Raw genomic sequence first — 19,617 nt, 5'->3', positions numbered from 1 at the left:
AGGTATGAGCTCTAAAAGTTTTTATAGTTAATAAAGTTATGTAAGGGAAACTTGTCTTTGCCTCACAAAATAACTGTTTAATTTCTAAATCAAAATCAAGACCATCTTCTAAAATATCAGTGCCTTGGGAAATGCTGCTCAAAGTATTTCAAATTTCTTTAGTTTATCTCAGGATTGTATACTCTCATTGACTTATTTTGGCTCCTCATAGAGTATCCTTTGATGGACTATATGGTATGTCACTGGCCTGCACTGAATGGTCTGATATGTATGTCATACTAAACCATAAATGTATCTATTGCAGGGATGTTGCTGAGGATACGGACCTACTTCATATGGTAGCCCTTCTTTGTGAGGACTCATAAAAGACACTTATCTGGTTGGTTTTAGAATATGAACAATTTGATCATGTAACTAATCATGTTTACTTTGCCCACTGGAAAAAGCAAAGTCAAATATGTAGTTCATTTCTAGCGTGAGTCTAGGATCTTAGGCATGTGTTTTAGGTGGAGATACCTTCTCCTTATCTTCTGAATTTAATTTTCCCATTAAAAATTCTTGTATATTTCTCTAAAAAGGTCTAAATTTTATTGGAAAATATTAAATTAAAAAAATTGAAAATAATGACTTAATTAGAAATTTGAGTTGATTTGAATTTTTTTAAACCTGAGTAAATAATGAAAAAGTACAGAAATATTCAGAATCTTTATATTAGTTCTCCTTTCAATTATCTGAGTTACCAATAATACTTCCAAAACTTTATAATATGCTTTAAACATATACCTAACAGTACATAATTTTCAACTGAAAATATAAAAGTAGGGGTGCCTCGGTGGCTCAGTTTGTTGAGTGCCCAACTTCAGCTCAGGTCATGATCTCACGGTTGGTGGGATCAAGCCCCGCATCAGGCTCTCTGCTGTCAGCACAGAGCCCACTTTGGATCCTCTGTTCCCCACTCCCCTTCTCAAAATAAACAAACTTAAAAGAAAAGTACAGAATCAAAAATGGAGTTTTATTTAATATTAAAACTTGAAATTAAAATTTTATGAAGTATCATCAAATTAGAAAATCTCCATAAATTAGTTGCAACAATTCTTAAGTATTAACAAAAAAGATTCCACTTTCCATCCTTATAAAATATCTAACAAAATATTTGTATGAATAAAATTCCTGTTAAAAATTCACATTTCTGCATGTCCTCTATGTGCAAGGCATTGGCCCCATGGTTTCTAAAGGTAAGACAGCCCCTCCCCTCCCAGAAACTTACAATCTAGTAGGAAGATGGAAATAAAACAAATATATAACCTGATAATGGAAATGACAAAAATGAAAAATAAATAAAATTCTAGAAGAGGGAATAAAAAACTTTGGGAAGGTGGAATGTCACTTTAACAGTGATATTTGAAGAGAATCATAAAAAGAAAAGCAGGGTTTCTATGGGCAGAAAGTGAAAGTGAAAGTACAAGGGTCATAGCTGAGAAAATACAAGGTAAATGGGACAAAGTAAGTGGACCCCTATGACTGAAGAATGAGGGGACGGCTGTGCAGAAAGAGGGCAAAAATGCACACAGGAGCTCCAAGGGGGCTATACTTAAAGAAACTCGGGAGTCAACAGAATGGGGTTCAGGCTTTGCCACCTACTAACTATAGAACCTTAGATAAGCTACTTAACCTCCCTATGCTCAGCTTCTTGTCTATAAATTTGGAATAAAAAGGGTACTGGCTTTATAGGATTCTTGTTAAAATTAAATTACTTGATGTTATAAAATAGTACCATGATCGGTAAATGCTAGGGGCTCATATCCCATACGTTAGGGGGTGGGGAGGAGAGAGAAAGAATACCAGAACAAGGCAGTGACATGATCAAATCTGTATCTTAAAAGGAAACAGGATGAGACCAGAGCAAGCTCCTAAAGAAGGCTGAAGCCATGGGTCAGGAAAGAGGCATCAGGGTCTGGACTATTCAGTAAGACGGAAAGCAAGACAAGAAAGAACACTTCTAAAATCTATCTTTGGCAAATTACAGGGATCATTAGCATTGTTTTGACCAGCCCAGAAGTCCCAATAACTAAAGAGCTAAATAAACACATTAATGACAGAAGAAAAACGTTTAAAAATGTGTGGCTGAGAAAAAAAAATGTGTATAAAATAATCTTGATAAACACATGACCTAGTGAATCCATACTGGCATTAAGAAACTGAAGAGCAAATAAAAAAAATGATAGGGAGTATTAAGAATATTTACTTGAAATAAGCATTTGTGTACCAGGTTGGAAAGCCCTCAATGATAAAGAATGAAGTAATTTTCTGGACTAGCAAATGTTTACATACTTTCTTCATCTATATGTTTGAGAAATTACAGAGTTCCAAGAGAGGAAAGTGTATTAAACAGCTTGTAAAAAATAGATTTCTGCTATTAACCAATTATGACTTATAGGTGTGTTTCGTGGAATATTTAGGAATCATCTGAAAGTGAAGAGTCAGCACAAAATGAAGTAACAGAAAGTAGGGCCTGAAAAAAAGCAAGAGAATATTAAATACTGACCATCAGAGAAACAATGTACCCAAGCTTTAAAAACATTTTGAAGTCTTAAGGCATGTGTACACTAAAGATAAACATCTAAAAAGAAGAAACAGGGAAATAAACCATGAGCACACAGTTTAAAAGATCTAAAAAAGATTATACTGAGAAAATGCCCCCATAAGAACCCCAAAACCAAATGATTTGAATGTACAGGTATTGACTATTCATCATTTTTAAAAATTCAGAAATAAGATTTTTTTAAATGTTTATTTTTAGAGAGAGAGAGAGAGAGAGAGAGAGAGAGTGTGTGTGTGTGTGTGTGTGTGTGTGTGTGTGTGTGTGTGTGAATGAGTGAGCAGGGGCAGTGCAGAGAGAGGGAGAGAGAGAATCAGGCTCCAAGCTGTCAGTGCACAGCCCAACATGGGGCTCAATCCCACCGTGAGATCATGAACCAAAATCAAGAGTCAGAGGCTTAACCAACTGAGCCACCCAGGCGCCCCCAGAAATAAGATTTTCAAGCAAGAGTAAATTCTTAAGCCATGTCTCAATTCTAACCATACACTAGAATCACCAGTGGACCTTAAAAATGAAATATGCTAAGGCTCCCTTCCCAAGTTTATGGTTAAGTTCTGTGGAATGAGTCATGGACATCTGAATTTCAAGTTTACTTTTACATTATTCAATACATTTGTTATGTATACTCTTTTTAAAAAACAGATTTTGTTTTTAAGAACAGTTTTAGTTACAGAAAAACTGGGATAATACATAGAGATCTCATATACCCCACACCTAGTTTCCCCTGTTATCAACATCTTATATTAGTATGGTACATTAATTACAACTTAATGAACTAATATTGATACATTCTCATTAACTAAAGTCCATACTTTATTCAAGTTTCCTGAGTTTTTACTCAATTTCCTTTTTACGTCCCAGGATCCTACACAGGATACCACATTATCTTTCACTGTGATGTCTTCTTAGGCCACTTTTGGCTGTGACAATGCTTTCTCAGACTTTGCTGTATTGTGTGAGGATGCCACCATTAGAATATATCTGATGTTTTTCTCATAATTAAAATGGAATTATGAGTTTTGGGGAAAAAGACCACAAAGGTAAAGTGCCATTCTCCTCACATCATATCAAGTGTACCTACTACCAACATGATTTATTGCTACTGATGTAGACCTTGATTATCTGGCTAAGGTAGTATTTGTCAAGTTTCTTCACTGAAAAGCTATTTCCTCTGAACCCCTAATACTGTGCTCTTTGGAAGGAAGTCGCCGTGTGCAGTCCACCCTTAAGGAATGGAAGGTTACATTCCTTCTCCTTGAAGGCAGAGTATCTATATAAATTATTGGGAGTTCTTCTACATGTGAGATTTATCTATTTTCCCCCATTTATTTATTCATCTAATCATTTTTAAACACACACACACACACACACGGCCTCACAGATATTTACTAATACTTTGGGATACAATATACACTCTTTAAAAATAGAATTTTATTTATTTTTTAATAGGCAATTTTTTCACATGGTTCAAAATTTTTACAGTACAGAAGAGTAGAGTGCAAAATCTATGCCTGAGTTGTCCAGTTATCCCTGCCATAGTCAACACTGTTGCCAGTTTTCCCTAGCATCCTTCTGAAGATATTTTATGCATAAAATGTTCTTATTCTTTTTTAAATTTATTTTTGAGAGAGAGTGCATGGCACGCATGTAGGAGAGGGGCAGAAAGAAAGAGGGAGGCAGAGGATCCAAAGCAGGCTCTGCACTGACAGCAGAGGGCCCGATGTGGGGCTCCAGCTCACGAACCACTAAATCATGACATGAGCCAAAGTTGGACACTTAACCAACTGAGCCACCCAGCCATCCCTCTTCCCTTTTTCTTTCCTTCTTTCTCTCCTTTCTTCCTTTCTTTCCTATTCTATTCTATTTTTTAATTTATTTTTACAATTGCATAGTTTTATTTTACCAGTTTCCCACTGATGGGATATGGATCAAGGAATAAAACTAAGCCCAAACTCCTGAGTTCAAATCCTGATCATTTCACTTACTATTTAACTGTGGCTAACTTACTTAACCTCAGTTTCTCTATCTGTAAAATAGTACCCACTTCATAAGGCTGTCATCAGAATTAATGAATGAATACACATAAAAAGTTAGAACTCCTGATCCATTTTGGGCACTCTATAAATCTTAGCTACTGTTTCAAATCTTTTTTTTAAGTTTATTTATTTTGAGAGAGAGTGTGTGTGGGTGCATGTGCACACACGAGCAGGGGAGGGGCAGAGAGCTAGGGGGAGAAAGAATCCCAAGTAGGCTACACACTCAGAGTGGAGCCCAATGTGAGGCTCAAAACCACCAACTGTGAGATCATGACCTGAGCTAAAATCAAGAGTCAGAGGTTTAACCGACAGCCACCCAGGTGTCCCTCAAATCCTTTATTACAAACAACACCCAATATATAATCTTACATACTTACCTTTTTCTACTTTTTGAGTATATGATTAGGACTACTTCCTAAAAGTAGATTTGCTAGGTCTAAGAACATCCACATTTGACATTTTTAGATATTGCCAAAATTCTCTTTAAAGAGGTCATACCAAGTTATATTTCCATAAGTAATAAACTGAGTGCTTGTTTTTTCCACATTCTAGTTTATAGTGTTGTATTAGCTTAGGCCGCATAACAAAATATAGACTGAGTAGCTTAAACAACACAAACTTATTTTCTCAAATTGCTGGGAGCTAGAGTCCTGAGACCAGGGTACTAGCATGGTCAAGTTCTAGTGAGAGGCCTCTTCCTGACTTGTAGACAGCAGCTTTCTTCGCTAAGTGCTCAGATGAGCTCTCCTTCCAAAATGCACATGGGGAGAGAGAGAGACAAACCTCTTTCTCTCTTCCTCTTCTTATAAAGCCACCAATCCTATCGAACTACAACCCTATGACTTCATTTAACTTTAATTACTTCCTAAAAGTCCTATCTCCAAAGTCACACTAGGTGAAGGTTAGGGTTTCAACATATGGATGTAGGGGGTTGGGGTGGAGAGACACAATTTAATCCTTAGCAAATCTGTTAATATTAGGTAAAACATGGTATTTCAGTATAGTTTTAATCATGAGAAGTTGAACATTTTAAATGTTTGCTTATTTTTGAGAGAGAGTGCATGCACACGAGCAAGAGGGGGCAGAGAGAGAAGAAGACATAGGATCTGAAGCAGGCTCTTCACTCTTAGGACACAGAGAGCTCCCCACTGTTGATGTGGGGCCTTGATGCAGGGTCGGAACTCATGGAACCATGAGATCACAACCTGAGCTGAAGTCAGGTGCTTAAATGACTGAGCTACTCAGGTGCCCCAAGAAGTTGAACATTTTTTACATGTTTAAGGGACATCTGTATTTCCTTTTCTCTACACTGGTTATTCATATTCTTTGCCCATTTCTAATGGATTGACAGATCTTTAAAACTCCAAATCCAACCATTCTTCAAAATGCATCTCATTATGTGGGAGATACTTAATAAGTCCTGGACAACATATCAAACACACACACACAAAAAACACCCTGTTTATTTAACAGTATATATGTTGAATTTCTCAAATGATCTGATGCAATAAAACATCCTATACAGAAAAAGGGAGTTTTACCAAAGCAACAGCGTGTTTACCTAAGCCAGACTCCAGCAGAATAAAGAACAAAAGAGAACTTTTTTTCCCTTTCAAAGTTGTATAATTTTAAGAGGAAGAAATATTCTAGCAAACTAATGAAAATCAGTTCTTGATTATATTTATGAATCCACTGTTTTCATTGGGCTTTCTCTTTATCATCCAGAATGCAAGTCTTAGCTAATAAAATGGTATAATGCTTTCTAAGCATTCTACTTTCATAGGGAAAAAGCAATCTGCAATAGGGAACAAGATTAGAAGAGCAGCAGAGGTGGTAACACGCTTAGTAACTGTCAGTTACTGTCAAGGGCTATTGCATATCCTAAACTAAGGTTCTCAATCAGGGCAGTTTTTTCCCCCAGAAAGTATGTGGTGATGTCTTCAGACACTTGGGTTGTTACAATGTGATGTACTGGCATCAAGGGGGTAGAAACCAGGGGTGTGGCTAAACATCCTCTGAGGCACAGGACACTTCAGAGAACAAAGAATTATCCATCCCAAAATGTTGATAGTGCTGAAACTGAGAAACCCTGCTCTGGGCAACAAAGGGGTCAAGAATATTGAGAGACTGGAAAATGTGGAAGGAAGTTAACAAAGTTCTGAAAACTAGACATGCCCGTATTTCCTTCCCTAGCCTACCTCAGCCTTGATTAAGAGAAGAAAAGAGGAAATGAAAGAAACAGCAAAAGAGCTAGCAAGGTAGCGCAAAATAGGCCTTTAATTTGACTTCATTCCAAATTGCCCCAGGAATTTCTACACTTGCTTTCTACAGATTGTGCCAAATGAAGTCTTTTCCCAGTCCATATGGGAGAGTAATGGAATTTCATTGTAAGTGAAATTCTCACTCCTTATGTACTGCTCTCTTTGCCCACTTCACATTCTGTACATCTTTACTTTTGCAGTAAAGACAACTTCAATAATAAAAAACAGATCTTATCTTTCGATAGCCATTTTATGGAAGCTACTTTTGATAGTATTAATTTGTTTGTAATTAAAAGTTCCCAATACTTGCAAATAAAACTCCTTCAAGCAATACTATAACTTGAGAGATATTTAATGTGAACAGTTTAAAGTTCATGTCATAAAATTCATGTCATGTCATAAAATTCTATCAGTAAAATGTTAGATGAGGTAGAAGTTTATAAGTTTTTAATTCTACTTGGTCAAATACAATTTTTACACGTTAACAAGCTTCAGAATTTAACATTATCTGAACAAAAAATTATTACTGTACACCTTTTTAAAGGACTATGGGATTTTCTAGGTGCAAAGGGAAACGACTGGAGTGTTTCAATGGACATCTAATTTTAATAAAAACAGTTTACATCGAAACATAATGAGTAAAATGCAATAATCTTAATTAAAATAGATAGCTATACACACACACACACACACACACACACACACACACACACGTGTAACTACCACCCAGCTCAAGATATAGAACATTCTCAGTGCCACAGGTTTATCTGTATTCACTTAATTTGAGAAGCTGAATACTAAGGTAATTTTTAAGTCTGATGTCAAGTAAATCATAGAAAGTCTAATAATAAACCAGGTCATAGTAAATAAGCTCCACAAGGGCAAGGGCATTCTCTTTTCATGCTCCCTACTGGACATCCAGTACCTAGAACTTGGTATTTAACTTACTGGGAAAAACAAAAACAAAAACAAAAAACAACTGTTGATTACAGAGCAAAGGTAACGAGTTTCACACTAATATAATTCCCAGAAACAAATATACTATTTAACATCATTTTTAGGGAAAGTATGTAGTTGAAGAGAAGAATTTCAAAGACTATTTCTTTTATTCGTGTATTTTGTTTATTTATTTATTTTTGAGATAGAGAGTACAAGCAGCGAAGGGGCAGAGAGAAAGGGAGGGAGAATCCCAAGCAGGCTCTGCACTGTCAGCACAGAGCCCAATGCGGGGCTTGAACTCACAAACCCTGACATCATGACCTGAGCCGAGATCAAGAGTAGGACACTTAATTGACTGAGCCACCCAGGGGCTCCCAATGATTATTTTTATATACAGATAGTAGGCACTAGGGTCTAGATGAGTCAATGAGAAAAGTATTCAATGTTTACTCTGAATTTATTCTTAAAAAAAATTTTTTTTAATGTGTATTTGTTTTTAAGAGAGAGAGAGTGCGCTCCAGCGGGGAGAAGCAGAGAGAGAAGGAAACAGAATCTGAAGCAGGCTCCAGGCTCTGAGCTGTCAACACAGTGACCAACACAGGGCTCGAACTCACAAACCCCAAGATCATGACCTGAGCACAAGTCAGACGCTTAACCGACTGAGCCACCCAGGTGCCCGTACTCTGAACTTATTCTTCACTTTCATTATTAATCTCCAACCCAGGATTTTCTGGATATGACATAGTAGAGGAGCTGCTTCATTTAACACCATTTCTCTTTGACACAAACCAGAGTGATCTTTTTCCATTACCTTTTTTCCTTGTTTTGCTATTAGTTCTGATTATCTTTCATTCAAACTTCCTGGAACTTTCTAGTCTATCCAACATCTTAACCTGAGTATCCAGAAGAATTAAAAAAAAAAAAAATCTTTCTTCCAGTTTGAGCCTCCAGATTAGTAATGGTTGCCTGGCACTATTTTGCCAAGACAAAAATGCAGGCTAGATGTCACCTGGCCACTGCAACACAGCTGTAGTAGAAAGAATAGAGCAGGAAAAAAAAAAAAAAAAAAAACCCAACACATAATGACAACTGGTTTCCAGAAAACAAAAGATACAGCTGGGGTTTTCGCTCTACTTTGGCAGGACCTGAAAATTATACCTAATCTATGTCTGCAGAAACAATGTATTCAGTTGGCGAGTAGACCAAAATCACTCCTAAACTAGGATACATAACCAAAGACTCTTTAGGTCTAGTGTCATGTAAATGGTCAAAACTAAAAACAAATGTTTTAAATCAGCTAAAAGCAGAGTCTGCTCTAGTAAGATTCATTTCAATTTCAGTAAACACCATCACAGCTTAAAACGAATTGCTGTTGGCCAATTTCCTTTCCTACTCCTATTACATCTATTCATTCAACAAATTAACACAATAGCAGTAGCATCACAGTGCTATTTTCTAAGCTTCTTGGCAATATGAAATCAAGAAGGTGGGGAACTAACACTCACTGAGAGTAGTTACTATGCACCAGGCATCATGTAAAGCACTCAACATAGGCTATCTCATTTAATTTCCTCAAAACTCCTAAAACGAGTAATCCCAGTCCTCTAATAAACACTTAATCTCTATTTTTTATAGTTTGTCATATGCTAAATACTAAAATCAAAAAGCATAAGTAAAGCAATGTCAGTGTATTGAAAGAATGCTATACATGTTTTGGTATTTACTAAAAATTTAAGAACACTACAGTATCGATGATCTTCCCAGATTAGAGAAATTTTAAAACTGAGTATTACTGTTTTGAGGGTACTAATTATATGCCAGACACTGAATTAAGGGCTTTACATTTATCACCATAACTTTTTAATGAAGGAAGGAATCATGATCCCAATTTTGCAGATCAAGATCCGAAGGGGCACCTGGGTGGCTCAGTTGGTTAAGTGTTTAACTCTTGATTTCAGCTCAGATCAAGATCTCACAGTTCATAGGATCGAGCCCCGTGTTGGGCTCTGTGCTGACAGTGTGAAGCTTGCTTAAGGTTCTCTCTCTCCCTTTCTCTCTGCCGTTCCCTCCCCCAAAATAAAACACACACACACACACACACACACACACACACACACACACACAAATCTGAAGTAAGTGACCTGAAAAGAGTCTATAATCATAAAGCAAGAAAGTGAAAGAATTCAAAATCTCCAACTGAGTCTGTCTCTTTGGCTTTAGAACAGTGCTACCTCTTTCTTGGATTATTTTTTTAAACATATGCCAATAACAAAAAATAACAGTACAGGTTTAAACACTAATGTAATTTTGACATTGAGAATCCATGCACAATCACTGTAAGATGGGCAAAGCTTTTGACCTGTTCCCTCCGTTTTGATTTGCTCATTCATTGTAATTTGATTCTTTGATAGTGACCTCCTAGCAGAGGTCCGGTTTCTGCTTGGCTCAACCCCAACTCTACCTCCTGGTCAGATCTGTCTGCCTTCTCAGTTCTCCTGATAGCCACTCTCACTAGCCCTCTGAGTTTCACCAGTTTAAGAATTCTCTTCAGTGGATAAACTCCTAGAGGGCAGAGATACTGTCTGTTGCTAAGTCTGCTTTATAAGCTCCTATGTAGATAGAGGAATCTAATGTGTAAGTCTAAAAATTTACGTTCATTCCTGAAACTAATATAAATTGCATGTCAACTAGATTTCAATAAAAATTAAGATTTACATTGTATAATTATTTCCATGCTCACAACAGAAACTGTATACTATACTTAAACACACCCAAGCCAAACTAGAAATCCTACCTGAAAGCTCTCAAGCTACAATTCACATCAAGATATTCATATTCACAACTTATTCAATTTTTTTAATGTTTATTTATTTTTGAGAGAGTGTGTGAGTGGGGGAGGGGCAGAGAGAGAGGGGGACAGAGGATCTGAAGCAGGCTCAGTGCTGATAGCAGAGAGGCTGATTCGGGGCTCAAATACAGGAACCGTGAGATCATGACCTGAGCTGAAGTCCTAGACTCAACAGGCTGTGCCACCCACCCAGGCACCCCTAATGTGACCCTACAATAGTAACAGAAGTTTTTTTTATTTCTCCAAAGTTCAGAAATTCTATTTCTACATAGTTTAACTCAGGGTTTTTCAACTTCAGCACTACTAGCAGTTGGGGCCAGATGATTCTCTGCTGTGGGGGGCTTCCTGGTACATCAGAGTAACATCCCTGCCCTCTACCCTTCAGATGCCAGTAGCACTCCCTCTTTCCCCATTAGTGACAACCAAAAAAAGTCTCCAGACATTGCTAAAGGTTGTCAGGGATCAAAATCACTGGTTTAATTTAATCTTATACATTAAAATTAGATATTGGAGCTATAATATCTGCTATTTAAATCATGCTAATCTACATTCTTACAAGGAAAAAGGAAAAAGTTCACTGATGTCCTCAGAGTGAATAACTTTGAGAATTTCAAGTATTTCAAGAAGCTGGCCTTTTGCACAATCCCAGGAAGAAAGAGTTCTTTGAACTAAATATCTGAAAATCTAAACTAGTCAGAGCAGATTGGACACAACTAAGGAACTGATACATGAAATGGATCAGAAAAGAATATTGGTGCTTATCTGCTTATTTCTTTCTAGAAGTCATTTCATCATTAGAGGGAACTACCACTATAGATTATCTACAGTATTGTTTTCAGCAGTAAAAGTACAATGTGTCCTTTAAAAAATGTCTACTGAGACTAAGGCATTTGCGGGGACAGAAAGGTGAATAAAACAGAACCAATCTCAATGTAATACAAATGTTGGACGCATTTCAAATCTTCAAGGAAAGGAAGCTGAATTTTTGGCTTATGTTAAAGACAACAACAACAACAAAAGAAACTCCACCCACTCCACCCTCTGGATGTGTCATGAAACTGGACTGAATTCAAAGAGTGACCACTTTCGGTCACATCCAAGTTTTAAGCAAAGCTCAACTATAAATGATCTGTTAGATATTTTCTTGGAAACAAACAAACAAAAAAAAACTTTGGTGTATATGTATTATCTGTGTTAGTTACAATTCAATCCCATTTCTAATTATAAGCCTGAAATCATTGATTGTTCTCTATTTCTATGAAGTTTTACCACACCCTCATCTATATTGGAAATACCAATTTCATTTTTCCCGATTGAACAACATAACTAACCTGTATTTATTACTACATTTTGAACATTTCCCCGCATGCCTGTTTACTAATTTAAAATTTTTGTGAAGTTTATTTTTATATCATTTGACTAAATATTTAGAGATCAGTGTTTTTCTTGCCAATACATGAACTCTTTGCAGAATAAAGATATTAACCTATAGAATACTTGTGTAGTATTTACCCAATCTTATTTTTGTTTATATTGTTTTAACATATGTAAATATTTTAATTTTCAACTCAAATTTATAAACGGTTCTTTAAAACAAATTTTCTTTTAAATGTTTTTATTTATTTTTGAGACAGAGAAAGACAGAGTGTGAGCAGGGGAGGGGCAGAGAGAGAGGGAGACACAGAATCCGAAGCAGGCTCCAGGCTCTGAGCTGTCAGCACAGAGCCTGATGCATAAATGGTTCTTTTTCCTTGTGTTTCCTTTTCCTGATCTGAAAGTGAGATATCTGTAAGTATGATGAATATTCAATTCCATTTTATTCTAATTTTCCTTTTATTTGAATCTCATACTTAACCTTTAATTCCTCTGAAATTTATCCTGGTACCAGATATTAAGTGCCAGGTCTATGTTAATGCCCCTTTCACTGCTTAACTTGTTTTCTAAACACTTTTTTTGAGAGAGAGAGAAAGTGCATGCAAGCATGAGCAGGGGAGGGGATCTGAGAGAGGAAGAGAGAATCTTAAGCAGGCTCTCTATGCCCAGCACAGAACCCAGCCCAACAAGGAGTCTGACAAGGAGCTCAGTCTCACAACCATGAGATCATGACCTAAGCCAAAATCAATAGTTGGATGCTTAACTGACTGAGCCAACCAGGCATCTCTTCTAAACTCCATTTCTGAAAAATGATTCTCCTTTATTCCTCATTTCCTTAGCCACATACTTAAAAGTACTGTGGTTCTATTACTGTTTAAGTAGTATATAGTTTCCATTACTGTAGCTTTTTTTTTCTCTCTTTCTCTTCTTTTTCAGACTTTTAACTTAATGCTTTCAATTACTTTTTATCCTAAATAAAGTTTAGAAAAATACTGTCATGGTAAAAAGAATCCCAATAAAATCTTGAATGGAAAATTTAATTTAATTCGGGAAGTAGAAATTATATATGATTAGTCTTCCTTTTTCAGGAATATGAGTATACATTTATTTCACAAAGTCTTTTATTAACTATTTCACAAAATTTTTAAATTTTATTTACATTTGGATTCATCCATTCTTAAGACAGTTATCAATAAATATTTTGATCATTTTTTTTTTTCCTAATGGAGATAGTATTCTTGGTTAGTTTCCATGTCCTTCTTTTTTCTTTAATTTTTTTTAACATTTATTCATTTTTGAGAGACAGAGAGAGCATGTGAGTGGGGGAGGGGCAGAGAGAGAAGGAGACACAGAATCGGAAGCAAGTCTCCAGGCTCCAAGCTGTCAGCACAAAGCCCACCACAGGGTTCAAACTCACAAACCGAAACATGAGATCATGACCTGAGCTGAAGTCGGATGCTTAACTGACTGAACCACCCCACATGTCCTTCTTTTGATATCAAAAGTTTCAATTAACTATCCCTATGCCTTTAAAGTAGCTCTATAGGCTCCTTCTGCCAGTTTAATTCTTGAGAATGTGCATACTGTACAGGAATATCCTAATTCCATTATATTAGATACAACAGTCTAAGGGTATAGAAACACCGACAGGCATGTTTACTCACTGCTCAATAATAGTAATTAGCTAGTTAAATCAGTTGAACTCACAATTATTATTCTGAAGTCACATCTGTAATCACCATTAATCTAAAGAATCACAGAACTACTTCATCCCCTGAGGAATATAGTACAATATTCTAAGACAAAAATACAGGTTTTCAGGAGCTAAAGAATGCACGTGAAATAGACACTAACAGCCCAAGAATAGGTGATTAAATAAACCACAGAACTGATATACCATTAACCTCCAATTTTCTGTACCTTTAAAAGGAGCATTTGCAGAGTGAACAGAAAATTGTGAATAATTTACCTATACAGATTAAGAAAAACTCAGTTGCCTTCTACACAGCAGAAGACAGTTTATGACACGTGTATATTCTGTAAAGCACAAAAGCAAAACATAAACTCAACTACTAGTAGTTTTCACTCATTTCTGGACCACTACTAATTTCCAATAAACTCACAGAAAAGCGTTCCCAAAGTATGTGTGACTAAAGTTTTTTCACTTTAGAAACCACTAAGAACAGATTAATAAATAATATTATTGACGAACTAACAATGAGATTGCTATGCTAGGTGCGGGGCTAAGTGTTTTATAAATGTACCATTTGGTATACATACACACACACAAAGCCATGAAATGAGCACTTTTAAACCTCATTTTTTAGATAAGAAACCAAGGTTACACAACTAGTAAGTGGTAGAGATAAAACCCAAATTTGACCCCAAAGCTCCTATTAAAAAAAAGTTTATTTTTTGAGAGAGAGACAGAGGGTTAGCGGGGGAAGAGCAGAGACAGAGGGAGACACAGAATCCGAAGCGGGCTCCAGGCTCTGAGCTGTCAGCCTGACGCAGGGCTCAATCTCACGAACTGCGAGATCATGACCTGAGCCGACGCTGGACGCTTAACCGACTGAGCCACCCAGGTGCCCCTTGAAGCTCGTATTTTTTTTAACAACCATACTATACTGTTTCATATGAATTTATTTTGTTTATTCAACCAAAAAACATTTGTTGAACATCTATTGTGGACACAATGTCTGACCTTACAGAGCTTACGATTTTTACATTCAAGTAAAAGAACAATCACAATCAATACAACAAAACTTTAAACATAAGTTGTCCAGGAGTAAAGAGCATAGCACACGGTAATTAAATGGATATACAAAAAATGTTATGTTTTACTATTCTCATAATCTCCATAAAAGGCAACTGATGGTTTAATGTACTATAAGAAAAATGATGGGGGGGATTGTAAAGGGATTACCACGAACAGAACAGAAATCACCATGAATTTCTTAAATAATTAGGTCTAACTCACCTAAAATTTAGAGCACAAGGAAGCACAATCATACAGATTTATTCATTTAACCATGAAAAAAAAAAAAAGGTCCACATGTACATAAATACACAGGTTTCTGGCTACTGAGGATGTTAAAGGCATCTTGCTTTATCCATGCCACAAGCTATCAAAGTAGTAGCAGGGTATTGTACCAGCTGCTAAGGTTTATTTCCCCAGGCGAAGGGCTATAGTTGGTGATAATACAAGCAAAAAGTAAGGTTAAAACAAGTTTTCATAACTCCTGAATGAGATGGTAGTTCTTCCTTGAGTCATTTACCATTTTGTACTTTTACTTCAGGTTTTACCATGATCTAAAGTAATTTTACATTCACTCAACTTCTCTTTTTCCAAAGCATAAATCGCTGGGGCAGGAAATTTATCTTTCATCTTGGTAACTCCACAGTCTCTCTAGCACAGTGACTGAACAGAGTAAGTGCACCACAAATATTTGTTCAGTTGCATGAAGCCATAACAGATAACGGCACCTAGGTAAGGGGTCACTGTACTACACTATTTAGCTCTCTGCAAACTGCCAAGTAAAAGAAACGAAATCACTACTACTTATTCTTCTATCTAAAATTTTCAACTATCATATTAACCTATAATCAGATGCAGACCTCACTGAATTTTTGAATTTGCATGCAAGATTCAACAAATATATAATTTTATTTTATATAATGGTAAACTCATAACAAAATATACAATTTAAGTATTTGGAAAAAATATCTTCAGATTATTTACTTATCTGGCCCTTTAAGTTTATTGATTTTCATTATACTTGAGGTTCTCAACTCTGGATACTTCTTAGAACCACAGACAGAGCTGTTAGACTCTCCATGCCCAGACAGCCTGACTCAACTGGTCTGGGAAAGGGTCTGTTAAGTTTCCTGGTTGTTCTCAGGGGCAGCCAGAATTGAAAATCACTGTTACAAAGTTGCACAAAACCTTGAAACCACATACATGGAGTTTGTAAACATTTTAAGAATCTTGATCTTTCACAACATGTGGCCTGTGACAAAAGATTTTTAGAAGTGTAGCCACTTTTGCATACACATATGACAAAACAAAGCTTGAAAATTTTGCTCCTAATTAAAAATTTAAAAAGCTGGTTATCAGAAAATGCTCACTGTCAGAGTAATCAAAATATCTTGTGGGGGGTTTTAAAAGTAGATAGTATATAAGATTTTATAGGTTAAAAAAATAGGCACACACGTTGAAATAAAATACATTTATCAAAGTACACGTATTAGAGCTTGTTCATTTGATTGAATGAATCAAGATAAGTAAACTGGTTACAACAATTTACTATCTTACCAAAAATTACTGAATCGTGGAAAACTTTAACAAGGAGCTTGGTTCACACCTCTTCAATCTATTTCCAACAGTAGGCTGGGAATGAAAAATGTTTTAAAATAATGCATTCATTCAGATGTGGTCATGGCACGACCCAGAAGTAATTCAAATACAGCTTTTCCATTACACTGTATATTTCAAGTGAAAGCCTGTATTAGAAAGAACGTAAGGAGGAAAGCAAACAAGAACATGTTCAGGAAAATTTGTAAGGGTAGTAAAAATGGGACACAGGAAAAGACTCAAGGAAGCTTTAATGAATACAAAAAGTCTCCCAAGTTGAGGAAACTATAACCTTCAACAAACCCCAGCAACAAAAACAGAAAACCACAAGGCATATCATATTCAAATTGCTGAAAACCAAGAAGAGAAAAACTGTAAATGAAGCAGAGAAAAGAAGATATTGCATACACTTTGGATCTAACACAAAGTAATACAAATGCTAAATACGTGATAAAAGGTCATTTTTCTCGCTTTTAATTTTTTTAAAACATAGTTTACTGTTAAAAGCAAGAATAACAATGTGTTGTGGGATCTGTAGCAACAGTTGATCCTCATCATTCACAGATTCTGTATCTATGAACTTGCTAAAATTTATTTGTAACCAAAAATCAATATTTTGTGCTTTTGTAGTCATTTGCAGACATGGACAGAAGACAAAAAAATCTGTCACTGTGCACGTTCCCAACTGAAGTCAAACAAAGTGATGCTCTGACTTCTTGTCTCAACTATCATAGTACAAAAATGCATGTCCTTTTCATGGGCTATTTATTTAGTGTCATGTGTTCTGAATTTGGGGGTTTCAATGGTGATTTTTCTATTTAAAATGACCCCCAAGCATCATGCTGAAGTGCTATTCAATGTTCCTAAGAGCAAGTAGCCTATGATATGCCTTATGGAGAAAATACATGTGTTAGATAAGCTTCATTCAGGCATGAGTTACAGTACTGTTGGCCATGAGAGCAATATCAATGCATCAACAATATATATTAAGTACGGTGTCTTTAAACGTCTTTTAAGTACGTGCATAAAACAAGGTTACGTATTTCCTAGTTAACAAAAGTTTTCTGACGAGATGCTCACAGGAATCTAACCCTGTATTTCCCCTAGGAGCAGTTGTTCAGCATTCACTAATTCAATGTTTGAGGTCATTTTATAGAACATAACTATCACAAATAATGAGAATCAACTGTCTACAGAAATAAAATGTATGACAACAGTAGTACAAGTGACAACAGAAAGAAAATAGAAATATACTATTCTAAGGTATATATTACATCATACACAGAGTAGTACGATACTGTTTGAAGACATCTCTGATGAGTTAAAGATGCACATAAACTAGAGGAAGCGTTGGCAAAAATTTTCTGTAGAAAGCAGATACTAATATTTTAGCCTTGGTATACCACATGGTCTCCGTCATAGCTACTTAATTTTGCTACTGTAGCATACAGGCAGCCACAGGCAAGATACAAATGAATGAACCTGCTATGTCCCAATAAAACTCTATTCACAAAAAGAGGAGGTAGGTCAGATTTGGCCCACAGATGTAGTCTACTGACCCTGGCACTAGAGCAATTGCTGAAAAAACTTTTTGAAGGGTATAGTAGAGATAAAAAGGGATTACAGAAAATACTCAATTCCAAAGAAGAGAGAAAATGACCCAAGACCAGAAGGGACAAACAGAAAACAGTATGTTTAAATGCATCTATACTAAACATCATATTAAATATAAATGGTCTAAACCTTTAAAAAGCAGAGTTGTCACACTGAATTCGAAAAGAATGACCCAAGCATATGTAGTCTACAAAAAAAAAAACCCCACTTCACATATGAGAGGTTATAAGCAAAAACATAAATGTGGTAAAAACATACCACAATGCAAACAATAATTTTTTAGAAAAAGTAGGAATGGTTATATTAATATCACACAAAGATGACTTCAGAACAAAGTACATTACCAAAAATAAAGAAGAAAAGTTACACTGAAAAATAAATCAATATATCAAAGGCTGTAAAAATCCTAAATGTGTCTGTAAATAATAGTTTCAAAAATAAAACAAAAATTAATTGAAACTGAAAGGACTAATAGGCAAATCTAAAATTACAAAGATTTCAATACTCCTTTTTCAATAAATAATAGAACAAATAAAAAGAAATCCATAAAGATACAGAAAACACTATCAACCAACTTAACCTAACTTTTATAGAAAACTCCACTTAAAAAAAAAAACAACTGGGGTGCCTGTGTGGCTCAGTCGGTTAAGCGTCCGACTTCGGCTCAGGTCACGATCTCGCAGTCCCTGAGTTCAAGCCCCACGTCGGGCTCTGGGCTGATGGCTCGGAGCCTGGAGCCTGCTTCCGATTCTGTGTCTCCCTCTCTCTCTGCCCCTCCCCCATTCATGCTCTGTCTCTCTCTGTCCCAAAAATAAATAAAACGTTAAAAAAAAAAAAAAACTTAAAAAAAAAAAATTTGCATATGTAACATTCAGAATGTAGTGTAAGACAGAATCTTACACTATGAAAAAAAAAAACAAAACCCTCAAATTAAACAGATTGAAATTAAAGTATATTCTTGGACCAAAATTGAAATAAAACTAGAAATCAATATAACAGAAAAATATCTGGAAAACTTTCAAATGTTTCCAAATTAAACAATCCTTGGACTGAAGATGAAATCACAAAAGTAATTAGGAAATAATTTAAACAAAATGTAGATGAAAATACAACATATCAAAGTTTGTGGCATACAGCTTAAGTAGTGATTAGAGGAAAACTTACAGCGCTAGACACATATCAGAAAAGACAAGACTCAAATCAATGATCCGATGTTCTACCTTAAGAAACTGAAAAAATAAAGTTATGCATAAAGAAGATAGAAAAAAAGAAAATTAAAAAAATAGAAAACAGACAATAATCACTTTAAAGGATAATAAAACAACATAAAGCACGATTTTTGGCAATAGATTTGCCAACTTAGATGAAATGAAAATTTTCCTTTAAAGACACAAAATAAAAACTGCACTCACAAAGAAATAAATAACCTGAACAGCTCTATGTTCATTAAAGAAATAGAAAGCGATTTAAAAATGTTCTCATAAAAAAATTCCAGGCACAGTGGGCTTCATTGGTGAATTCTATCAAATATTTAAGGAAGAAATAATATCAATTTTATACAAATTTATTCAGAAGACAGGAAGAAAATACCT

The 19,617-nt window shown here is 35.6% G+C and overlaps 1 protein-coding gene across 1 annotated transcript in view; it reads right to left on the bottom strand.

Moving 5' to 3' along the window:
- PRKD3 (protein kinase D3) overlaps window positions 1–19,617 on the bottom strand; it is an 87,218-nt gene that overhangs the window by 47,034 nt on the left and 20,567 nt on the right. The window lies entirely within an intron of this gene.

This window comes from Panthera uncia (assembly GCF_023721935.1).
Source record: "Panthera uncia isolate 11264 chromosome A3 unlocalized genomic scaffold, Puncia_PCG_1.0 HiC_scaffold_12, whole genome shotgun sequence".
Taxonomy (NCBI): domain Eukaryota; kingdom Metazoa; phylum Chordata; class Mammalia; order Carnivora; family Felidae; genus Panthera; species Panthera uncia.
Note: the sequence above shows the minus strand (reverse complement) of the source record. Positions and strands in the feature narration are given on the sequence as shown.